Here is a 12,166-nt window from a genome sequence, read left to right as displayed (position 1 = left end):
GGGCCGTGCAGCTATCTGGGAAGGAAGAACTCTTCCTTTCTAAGACATATGTCAAAGGAGCAGTACCCTCTGTGGAAACAGAAGAGGGTTTAAAATTAACACCTAGGAAAAAGTTATTTAAAATAAACATCTGGACAATACCTGGTACGTGTTACTCTACATTTTCTTTTAGGGTCTTTTGTAAAACATGACTAGATTCTCTCAACCCATCACAGGCACTAAATATTTTTTCTAAAGAGACAGCGAAATATCAGAGTAAAATCATGCACCTCCTTACAGACAGGCAGCAGGATTTCAGAGCACAGATTAACCTGGTGCACGAGGCAGGTGCTTGGCCTGCCTTTGCAGAGTTCATTGCTCTCTGAGAAATAAGATTAACACACAGGAAAGTACAGGGACCTGTATAAGCCAAATGATGAGTGCCATACGGATGCAGACAAATGAGTGATAAATGAGGTTCATGGTCACAGGGAAAGGGCTAAAGGACCCAAGGACAAGTGGGATACAATTGGCAGGGGAAGAATGAGGGTGACAACGGTCAGAGAGGCACAGAGCGCTCTCAGGCACTGGTGAGGTGGTCTACAGCAGAGGGAGGGTAGAGTGGAGATGGATGGGAAAGAAAGGGGGAGGGCTCAATTTTTAATCTTTCACTTTATCCAATCCAGAAGGCCCATTGGAGATGTGGAAAGATCTCCAACTACTTCTGAGGCTTCAGATCCACTCAAGGGCAAAGTCAAGGATACCTAATGATTTCCTTTAGTATTCAGGTCTGGTAATGAAATCTAGGTCAGTAAAACAAAATGACTTTGGCCTAGAATTTGGTTGAGGTTGGCGAACATTTTGCATCTTCCCCCTGAAATTGCCCTGTTGTTCTGTCATTAATAACAGCAGCAGCAGCAACAACAATAATAATGAAAAGCAAACTCTTACTCTATGTGGCAGACACTGTTTTAAGCTCTTTCAGTATATTAGCTCATTTAATTTTCACGTCAACCTGATGAAGTAGTTACAAGCATTATTCTCCTTTTTTAGGTGAGGAAACTGGAGCAGAGGCAGTTCCTGCTTTAACCACTGCTTTCCCTGCCTCTTATAAATTACCAGTAGGATGATCACTGTGTAATATAATAGCAGGGCCCAGCTCACACGTACTTTGTTTGGTTTTACCTTTGTTTGGTAACAAGTGGTTACCACTTGTTCTTAGGTACCTTGCGCCATCTTGGAGAAATTATTTGAAACTAGTGCCTGGTCAGAGCATTGCTTCTTTCCTGGCATAGTGGGGGATTTGGGATGGTGAGCTGCAGAGCTGCCAAGCTCCCTGCGCTGGGCTTTGCATTCCACAATTGGAATTGTGTGCCCAGGTGTTTCTTACCTGGGCACACTCTACAAGGTAAGGCTTCAAAGTACATACGCCCTTTGACCAGAAGACATGAAATTTAATTATTATACTTCACAATTCTCTTCATGTAATTATTGCATATCTTTATATTATATTAAAGAATTCCCATTTCTTGAATGTTATTGTGTGTTTATTAAGAACAAAGCATGGTGAGTGCTGTCAGGGGTACGGTGATGAATAAGAAAAGGACTCTGACCTCATTTACAGTGCTCTGGGGTAGACAGAGTATATGCAAATAATCGTAATGACCAAAATACGTTCTTCCAGAACCAATTCTGTTGTGGTTACACAATTTTTGGAACATTCAACAAATTCAATTCAATAAACATTTATTGAGTATCTACTATGTGCCAGGTGCTGTGATAGATTCTGAGGATACAAAGGTGAAAAAACTTTTGTTCCTGTCACCATCTATAGTTACTCTAGTTTGAAGCTGTGTGAACACACTCTAGGGAAGCCAGAGGAGGGAAGGAATAATTTTGCCTGGCGTGGGGCTAAGAGGAAGGCTTTCTAGAGGGAGCAGCAGTTGAACTGGACCTTGAAAGTTTTATGGGACATCACTGGACTAGAAGGGACACTTTTAGGACAGGAAAAGGTGAGCAAACCCACAGAGGCACAGGGGAGTACAGTGTGCTTGGTTAATGTGCTCTACCAGGCTGGAAAGAGAAGCTGGAACCAAGCTGTGAAGGCCTTTTAATAGCCATAATACATTGTTCGGACTTTACCTTGTGCAGTGGTGGGAAGGGGGTGGGGAATCAGATAATAAATTGGGTAGTCAGTTCCTGAAATAGTCAATACTGAACTTAATTAGATTCTGGCGACTGCATTGAAAAGCATAACAGATTTTAGAGTTGAAGGACCAGGCTTGAATCCCAGTGTGTTGATTATAAGCCATGTGGCCTTGACCAGCTTATTTAACCTCAGCTGTAAGAGGAGGCTAATAAGTATATCAGCCTTACAAGGTCATTATGAGAACAGAAGGAGACATTAGAGAAAAATGGTTTCTATACTGTTAAGCACTGTGTAAATGTTAATTAATAATGTTATTTGGTGCCAGAAAAAGGGAGATGCTGTGAAAGTGCCCGTTTGTTTAATATCTTCTCTCTGTGTTGTAGAGAATTCTTGGTTTTTCAGCAGTGTAAACGCCAATGGTTTGCTTTCCACGTGCCATGAAAACTGTTTTTAGATGTGATGCTTCTAAACTTGGTATACAGCCTCGCACAAACGAGGGCAAAAGGAAACTAGCATTTTCTGAGTACTGTCCTGTGCCAAACACTTGGCAAACATCGTCTCTAATCTTCACTGTAACCCTTTGAGGTAGTTATTATCCCCATTCTACAGATTAGGAAATCAACATTGAGAGTTAACTTGTCCAGATTAATTAGGAAGTGGCAGACCGTGGACTTGAAAGTTTTATCTATGCTGTCATGCTTGTTGTGCCTCACTGTGCTGTCCCACAGAGAGCAAGGTGGGCGAAGGGCTGTCTTAGCCCCCAGTGGCCTTCCAATTTCCAGCTCCAATTCACCTGAGATCTTGATATCCTTACAACTATCTCCTTCTTTATTTAAACTAGCTGGTCCTGCAATCAAATAGCCTAGATCAAACAAGCACACAGTAAATTCTTGCAGAATGACTGGCCAATTGGTGTATCTTTTGTCACTTCTCTAGATGTTTTCACCCTGAGCACCACCTACTACACTTTATTGATTTCACTGTATTCTTTGGTCTGCCATTTGGTTCTGAGGCCATTGTTCTGGAAGAGTGAGTAAACAATGCTTTAGAAATTACTCACCAAAGAGATGAAAAGATACTGGAACAGAGGTATTGATAAAACATTCATGGGAGGGAGGCTATTTTAGATGGTCTGAATACTTGTGAATGAATTCTATAATGTCTCTAAAATCTGTATGATGATTTATTTCAATGTATTGTAAAATTTAATTCTGTTATAGGTTAGGATTTTTGGTTCCACTTTTAATAATAACAAAAAGCCTTTTATATAAAGGAGAAAGGGCACACACTGAAGAGCAAAGAACAGTCTTTCTTGTTGACTAGCAGCGACATACTTCCTTAGAGGAAAAATCCTGCGGCAGACTGAGTGTCAGGAAGAAGAATAATTTATGACGTTAATACTCTAGCTGAAAAGAACAGTTAACCACTCCTTTTTGAAGCAGAGTATGGAAAGAGGGAAAGGTTTAAGTTTAAGAGGTTAACTCATCTTTGTTTTTAACTCTTTTTTTAAATCTTGCTCCAAATTTTATTAGCCTTTTAAAATGTGAACTTATGCTAATATAAGTAAATCTGTAGTGTTGCTGCTTAATGAAAGTTCTATTTTGTGAAGGGAAAGCCTGTCATTATGAAAGTGGGCTAAGGGGATCCAGAGGGTTTGAATATTGAGGCTGCAAACCAGGCAGCTGCATTCATAGTCAGTACCTGGGCTGAAAAGGAGCATCACCTTTGGAATGTTGACCAAATAAAATAATGGCAGACATCGCAGTACCAAAATGGAAAATCCAACACACTGACTTTATCTCCAGTGTGAATTTTGAGTCAGTGGAACCCTTGCCAGTGGTGGAGAAACGGAAAGAGCATTGAACCTGGAGGCAGAGGACTGGGTTGCCTGTGTTGCTGCCACTTGTTTGCTGCGTGGGCTTGTGCAAACCATTTAACTTCTCTGAGCTCAGTTTTTTCATTGATAAAATAGTGATGATACGAGAAAGGTCCTTGGAAAGTCTTCATTTTCTAGGAGTGTGAGGCTGAATCTTCTAGAGAGGTTATGGACAGGATTAATAAAACCCCATATTTGACCATGACTAGCATAGTGCCTGGAGCAAAGTGAGCACTCCAACACTGCTTGCTACCTTCCTCGTTCCTTCACTCGGTGCTGAGCACTGACAAGACCACAGCAGGTCCCTGTTAACCGAGAATAACATGTTCAACAGCCCCGCCACCGCCTTTCTGTTGGTGGGTAGCAGAAGGTATGATGCTACCTGAGCATGTATAATCCATGTCTCCTGGGACTTAAGCACTTGGGAAGCAACGGATTTTCTCCATATTTGGGTTTCAAAATAAACTTCTAAACTAGATAGAGGTCTAATTTAAAACTGGAATGATCATGTGGTTCAAATGATCAGTGTCTGCTATTTACCATAGCCAAGACATGGAAACAACCTAAATACCCATCGACAGACAATTGGCTTAAGAAGATGTGTGTGTGTGTGTGTGTGTGTATGGAATATTACTCATTTGTAAAAAAGAATGAAATATTGCCATTTGCAGCAACATGGACGGACCTACAGAATATTATACTTAGTGAAGTGTCAGAGAGAAAGATAAATATTGCGATACTATATGATATCACTTATATGTAGAATCTAAAAATAGTACAAATGAATTTCTATACAAGACAGAAGCAGACTCACAGACATAGAAAATAAACTTATGGTTACCAAAGGGGAGAGGGAGGGAGGGAGAGAGGGAGGGACAAATTGGGAGTATGGGATTAATAGATACAAACTACTATACATAAAATAGATAAGCAACAAGGATTTACTATATATAGCACACGGAATTATATTCAATATCTTGTAATAACCTATAATGGAATATAATATGAAAAAATAAATGAGTCACTTTGCTGTATGTCTAAAATTAACAATCTTTTAAATCAGCTATACTTCGATAAGAAAAAAATTGATCAGTGTTTGAAAAAGAAAAGTCAGCTTCCACAGAAATACTTAGAAAAGGAGGCACTAGCTAGGATGAGCTCTGGGCTGGAGGGTGTCAGCCTGCAGGTGGGGTGTGGAGGTGGGGGCCAGAAGAAAAGGCTGCCTCAACATTCCTTCATCAACTGCAAATTGCTCTGCCAGGGAGGATTCCCCACTTGGGATCAATAAGCTGTTCTCAGCTGATACTCTTTAAAGCCTAGAAAAGTGTGGAAGCAATCATACCGTGGGGGAGTTTCCACGTGGCCCCAGGCGTGCTGAGGTAGAAGAATGAAAGCTGCCCTAGAGAGCTTAAGACAGAGGAAGGGAAGCAGCTGTGAGCATCTCTGGACAGAAGAAACCCGTGACAGACGCACACACGGTGAGAAAGAGAAAAGGAGCAGGGAGACAGGGCAGCAGGAAACAGCACATTTCCATTCATTTCATCTTAAAAACATAATGGTCTTTTAAGAAAAAAAATTCAGGAACTGGTTCACCCTGTATGAAAATTTGTTTTTAGCAAGTGAGTAAACAAGTCAGGTTTTAACTTAAAAATTTAATTCTCTCCTGTTCACTGTCTCATCAATGTAGGCTTGATAGTACATAGTAAAGCTACAGAGTTTAATACTATAGTGGATAGTAGAGTTTAACACTGCATGTGTGGAATTTAACTTGTGACTAGTTTAGGATTGGATGAAACTGGACAGATCCAAAGATGGAAATATGGTCTTTATTGCTTCTTCTTTCACGTGGGCTGGAAGACTGTTGGTCTGTAAAGTAACCAAGATGATAGGAATATATGTTGGGAAACTAAATTAAAAGAAATATGGAAAAGGGGGAGGTAGCTACCACCTATTATGCTGTGCATCTCAATCTTTCTGATTCTTTGTTTCCTCATCTGATAAATTAGTATAATAATGCCTGTGGGCTTGTGTAAATAAGATTATACAGCTCATATAAGAGGGCTTGACCTATAGGAGTAGATAGTGGATGCATCAATGTTGGTTCACTTTCTCTGGCAGAGCACCACATTCTCTGGTGAAACATTTGTTGACTGCCATGCAGAAATGCGTTTCATGTCACCTAAGGCAAATGGGGTGTTGATGATTGAGTTTAAGTTTTCTTTTCCTCAACCTTGAGGGACAAGAGTTAAGTTAGGAGGGTAGATATTTCGTGTTTCTTGCTATGTCAGAGAGTTTGCTGGGGGGGGCGGTTGGGGAGCGGGGAGGGTGATGGCTTTTCTGGTGCCTCTGTTAATCATACACTAAGTGGTTGCCAAGCAGCTGAAACAGCTACATTTTCTGGCATGGTTTACTTACTGCTGGCCTATAGAGAGGTAGCCTTAGAGAGGTTCCCAGAAGAAACTCAACAGTAAGTGTCCACTCCGCTTGGATACCCTGCTAAGCACTTTCAAATGCAATACCCCATTTGCTTCTCAGACTTACTCTAGGAAGTAACATCCCCACTTTAAGGAAGGGAGATCACAACTGAGAGAGATTGATTTGCCTGCAGACTTATTACAATCAGCACCCGTACCCTGAGGCTAGAGCTAAATATTGAGCCTGAGTTCCTTGTGAGCTGGTAGAAGGGGAAGGAGAGAAGAAAAAGGACCAAGTCTGTCAGTATTGATTTAAACTCCTCATTGCTTCTGTTGTGCACATCTCTGCAGTGTTCTCAGGCAACCTCTGGAGGAATCCAGCACACACGAAATATCTCCAGCCACCCCACAGCACATCTCCAGAGCTTCAGCTCAAGAGGTAAGCCGCAGCCCACTCTGCATGCCACTGCAGACGGCTACTTACAAAAGGGACTGTTTCAGAGTTAACTTCATTTCATTGATGAGTTTCATTTCATTGTCCAACAGACTTGCCTAGGTTGTCCACGAACACTCCTTCATTTAGGAGCCAAGTTGTGGGGTAATTTATAGGGATGTTGTTACTTCACATTATTGCTATTCTTACAGTGATGAAAGAAACCACCACTTCTTAAACATTTGCTGGCTGTGGACCAGCATTTCACATATATCCTCTCTTTTAATTCTGACAACTCAATGAAGTAAATATTATCATTCTCATTTTACAGACAAAAAAATTCAAGGAGGTTAAGATGCTGCACAATGCCCTCTTTTTTTTTTTTTTTTTGCAGTATGCGGGCCTCTCACTGTTGTGGCCTCTCCCGTTGCGGAGCACAGGCTCCGGACGCGCAGGCTCAGCGGCCATGGCTCACGGGTGCAGCCGCTCCGCGGCATGTGGGATCTTCCCGGACCGGGACACGAACCCGTGTCCCCTGCATCGGCAGGCGGACTGTCAACCACTGCGCCACCAGGGAAGCCCTATGCCCTCCTTTTAATACTCAAGAATGTGGTCTTTCCACCTCACCATAGTCTCTCAAATAATTATTCTCTGCATTGAAATGAGGCGTGAAGACTGGGCTCTGGGATTTCAAGACTGCTGCACTCCTAAATGAAGTTCGTCCTCTATAAAGTTAACTTCCATCCCCTAAACCTTTACACTGAGATAAATTAATGGATCAAAGATAGGAAAGATGATCTCTGTCCCTTTCAAGGCATCTCAAGTTTATGATTCTGAAACCAGGGTACTCCTGCTGGATTTAGCTTTGAATTGTTCCTCACACTCCACCATGGATGCTCACAAGATTGTTGACTCTTTCTTCCTAATGTTTCCTGTATTCATTCCTTGTCGTCTAATTGCACTGTCACCACTCTCCTGTATTATTTCAATAATTTCCTAACTTCTCCTTGCCTCCAGGCTTTTCCCATTCTAAATCTTGCTCCTAGATCAGTCTTCCCAGAGTCATTTTGTACGTGTCAGTTCCCATTCAGAAACATTCCATTGGTATGATGCATCCATTTAGTCTGATGTTGGAGAAGAACAGTTAATGACATGATATGGAAAAAATGATCACAGTATGTTATTAAATGAAAAAAAAAAGTTACAAAATACACCCCGTGTTACTATGGGTGATCTATGTGTGGTGGAATCATGGATGACTTTATTTTCTTTTTGCTTATTCAGAGCTTTTAAATTTTTGGCAATAAACATTATTCTTATAAGATAAAAAACTAGAAGTTACAGTAAAAAATAATGAAAAGGTATTCAGGATAGTGTAAAAGAGAACAATAATGAGATTCTATTCCATTTTTTTAAATTGAATATATTTGACATAACATTGTGTAAATTTAAAACATGTTACTTTGATACATTTATATATTGTAGTATGATTGCCTTTGTAGCTATATTTATCATTACATAATTATAGTACAATATTGTTGTCTATATTCATTATACTTGCATTTGATCACTATGGCTTATTTGCTACTCATTGTAAGTTTGTACCCTTAAAAAACATCAATCTTATCTCCCAAGATTCTATTTTTTTACCATTCAATTAGCAAAAAAAGTAAAAGAGTTACAATAGCCTGTGTTTCCAGGGGTGTGAGAAAGGGCATGCTCATGAACTGTAGGTGGGGAAGTAAACTGATACAATTTTTGTGGAAGATAATGTGCAGGATTCATTAAAGTGAAAAATTTGCATATGCTTTTACCCAACAACTCTAATTTTAGGAATCAATCGTATAGAAAGACAGTTCTCAAAGTTTGAGCTAGGCCAACAACAGTAGCATCACCTGAGCAATTTTCAGGTGCAACCCCTGAGCTACTAAATCAGAAACTGTGGGAGTGGCATCCAGGATCTGTGGTTCAACAAATCACCTGGAGAGGTGATTCTGATGCATGTTGAGATTTCAGAGCCACTACAAGAAATACCCTTCCTAAGGAGGTACCTTTGTGTGAACAAGGGCACAAGGGTTACTGTACAATGATATACATTACTACCTTATTTGTAATGTTGTAAAATTAAAAACAACCTATGGGGACTTCCCTGGTGGTCCAGTGGTTTAGACTTCACCTTCAAATGCAGAGGGTGCAGGTTTGATCTCTGGTCAGGGAGCTAAGATCCCATATGCCTCGCAGCCAAAAAACCAAAACATAGAACAGAAACAATATTGTAACAAATTCAATAAAGACTTTAAGAATGGTCCACATCAAAAAAATCTTTAAAAAGCAAACAAAACCCCCCCTATGTATTCAGTAGGGAAACTGCTAAATAGGTTTTATTAATTTATCCTGTGAAATACTTATGCATTGGTTAAGGAGGAAAAGTATTAGCATGGAAATATCATTAGTACATATGGCTTAATTTTTTTAAAAAGTATTGGGTTGGACAAAAAGCTCATTCGGGTTTTTCCATAAGATCTTACAGAAAAACCTGAATGAATTTTTTAGCCAACCCAATAATTTGCAGAAATAAATATCTATCATATTATTAACCACAGTTTATATTGTTTAAAAACAATAAATTCATTTATTACTTATGAAAAGAAAATCCTCCCACTGGCTCCTATAATATAGAATTAAAACTTCTTAGCCTGGTAATGAAGGTCCTTCGTTATCTGCTTCAGACCTGATTCTCCAGCTCCATGCTCCCCACCCCCAGTATATCCATAAAGAAACTCTGTTACTATCAAATTATTCTGAGAATGGCTTACTACTTAGCCTTATTTCCATTTTTAGTTGAGGAAACTGAGAAATGTAAAGGTTGAGTGATGACTTGCCTATGGTCACATGGCAGCATTTGAACCTGGATGCCTTTTACCAAGTTCCAGCTCAAGTGTTTGTTCCACTCCTCCAAGCTGGTTGGCTAATTGTTCCCCAGTCTGGAACATACCTCTTTGCCTTTGCTCATGCCATTTTCCTTTCTTAAAGTGCTCTGAATCAAGTCTTACGTCCTCCATGAAGCCTTTCTCCAGGACCCTAATCAATGGGGGATCATCCTGAGGCCCTAACCTCCATGTAGTTAAACCTTTCATCAGGTACTGAGCCTCCCTCACCTGTTCTGCAGCATTCCAGGTCTATTCAAGGAGACTCTCATACCTTGGGACAGGGACTGCTCTGTTCTTTTTTGTTCTCAGTAATTGATCTGCAATAAGTGGTTGTAATTGATGAAAATGATGATGGATTTGTACTTGGATATTTGCTATCAATGTGTCAAAGATTTGACTTACGTAGCATCAGTGACAGCAATCAGAGAAGCCGGCTCCCAGCACACCAGTCCTTGGAATTTAGGAGTTGGATTAGGGATGCAAATGAGCCTTCTCTAGGTATATCTTTCCGAATAGTTTTGGCTTCTAAGTGGTATAAATGTTTTACTTATTCACAAAATAAAATTGTGTGAAAAGATAAAAAATAAAATAAACTTTACATTTTAATACAAACAGAAACAAATGCATCAAATTGTTTATCAAATTGACAATCTAGGGCTTCCCTGGTGGCGCAGTGGTTGAGAGTCCGCCTGCCGATGCAGGGGACACGGGTTCATGCCCCGGTCCGGGAAGATCCCACATGCCGCAGAGCGTCTGGGCCTGTGAGCCATGGCCGCTGAGCCTGCGCGTCCAGAGCCTGTGCTCCACAACGGGAGAGGCCACAAAAGTGAGAGGCCCGCGTACCACAAAAAAAAAAATTGACAATCTAACCACACTGAGAAAAGGATTCAAGTAAAATTCTGAACATAGTGCTCTATGTGCAGTTTCTCAGTGTAGGGATAAAAAGGACTTCAAAGAAATTTTAATTTTACTTAGTTGGTTATTTGTTAATAATTATAATGCTATTGGAATCCTAAAACTATTCTATGCATATTGTTGGACAAAGCAAATAACTAAATGTATTGATGTCATCATGCAGTAGGCAAAATAACGCCCCCCTTCCCAAGTTGTCCACATCTGGAACCTGTGTTTGCATGGTAAAAGAAACTTTGCAGATAGAATTAAGATTAATTCTTAATTTAGGGAGATTATTCCAGATTATCTTGAGTGGGCTCAGTGAAATTGCATGGACCCTTAAACGTAAAAGAGGAAGGCAGAAGAGCAGGTAAGGGAAGGAGAGGCAGGAGAGAGTCAAGTTGTGAGAAGGACTCAACCTGCCACTGCTGGTCTTGAAGTTGGAGCAAAGGAGTCATGGGCAAAGGCATGCAGTCGGCCTCCAGAAGCTGGGAACAGCCCTCAGCTGACAGTCAGTAAGGAAATGGGGACCTTAATGCTCCAGCCACAAGGAACTGAATACTGCCGACAACCTGAATGAGCAAGAAAACAGATTCTTCCATAGAGATTCCAGAAAGCCCTGCTGATACCTTGATTTTACGCTGGTGAGATTCATAACCAGCCTTTGACAGAAGTGTGAGAGAACAAATATGTGTTGTTTTAAGCTGCTAAATTTGTGGTAGTTTTTATGGTAGTGTATTGGTTTGCTTGGGCTGCCATAACAGTGTACCACAAACTGGGTGACTTGAACAACAGAAAATCTGGCAGCCGTGTCCAAAATCAAGGTGTCGCAGGCTTGGTGCCTTCTGGGGGCTATGAGAGAAGGATCTGTTCCAGGTCTCTCTCCTGGGCCTGTAGATGACCGTCTTCTCCCTATGTGTTCACATCATGTTCCCTCTGTATGTGCCTTTGTATCCAAGCTTCACCTTTTCATAAGGGCACCAGTCATAGTGCATTAGAGCCCACCTTAATGACTTCATTTTAGCTTCATTACCTCTGTAAAGACCCTATCTCCAAATACGATCACATTCTGAGATACTGGGGGTTAGGGAACTCAATATGTGTGTATATGTATATATGTATGTGTGTATATATATATATATATATTTGTAAATTATGTATATACAAATTATATTTTGTTTATAAATTACACACACACAGATACATATATATATATCTGTATGTATTTCCCCCTGACCATGTGAACCAAAAGGATCTAAAAGCAGTAACACCACTGCAGCAATGAGCACACCTTGCACCCAGATCTTGATTTCTAAATATCATTTCCCACTAAAGAAATCAGGGCTCTTTGAAGAACTAACTGCTTCTGTTTCTGGTGCAGGGCAAACACAAGTGAGCCTGGGGAATCTTGGTGTGCCAGAAAGAAAGGAAATACTAAAGATTAATGAGGTCATGTCAAAAGGACACAGGATCTTGCTTGAAGTGGTTCCC

At 40.5% G+C, this 12,166-nt stretch overlaps 1 long non-coding RNA gene across 1 annotated transcript in view; it reads left to right on the top strand.

Moving 5' to 3' along the window:
• Positions 1 to 11,759, top strand: part of LOC111179966 (uncharacterized) — a 78,470-nt gene extending 66,711 nt beyond the window's left edge. Inside the window, exons 3-4 of the long non-coding RNA XR_002646047.3 lie at positions 6,770 to 6,857; positions 7,246 to 11,759. This is a non-coding gene — a long non-coding RNA (uncharacterized LOC111179966). The remainder of the gene's footprint in view (positions 1 to 6,769; positions 6,858 to 7,245) is intronic.
• Positions 11,760 to 12,166: the final 407 nt, after the last annotated feature.

Source organism: Delphinapterus leucas, chromosome 1, assembly GCF_059928025.1.
Source record: "Delphinapterus leucas isolate spDelLeu-1000000601 "Yukka" chromosome 1, BTC_Dleu_Yukka2, whole genome shotgun sequence".
NCBI classification, from domain to species: domain Eukaryota; kingdom Metazoa; phylum Chordata; class Mammalia; order Artiodactyla; family Monodontidae; genus Delphinapterus; species Delphinapterus leucas.
The sequence above is the reverse complement of the archived record's forward strand: the minus strand, read 5'-3'. Positions and strand labels throughout refer to the sequence as shown.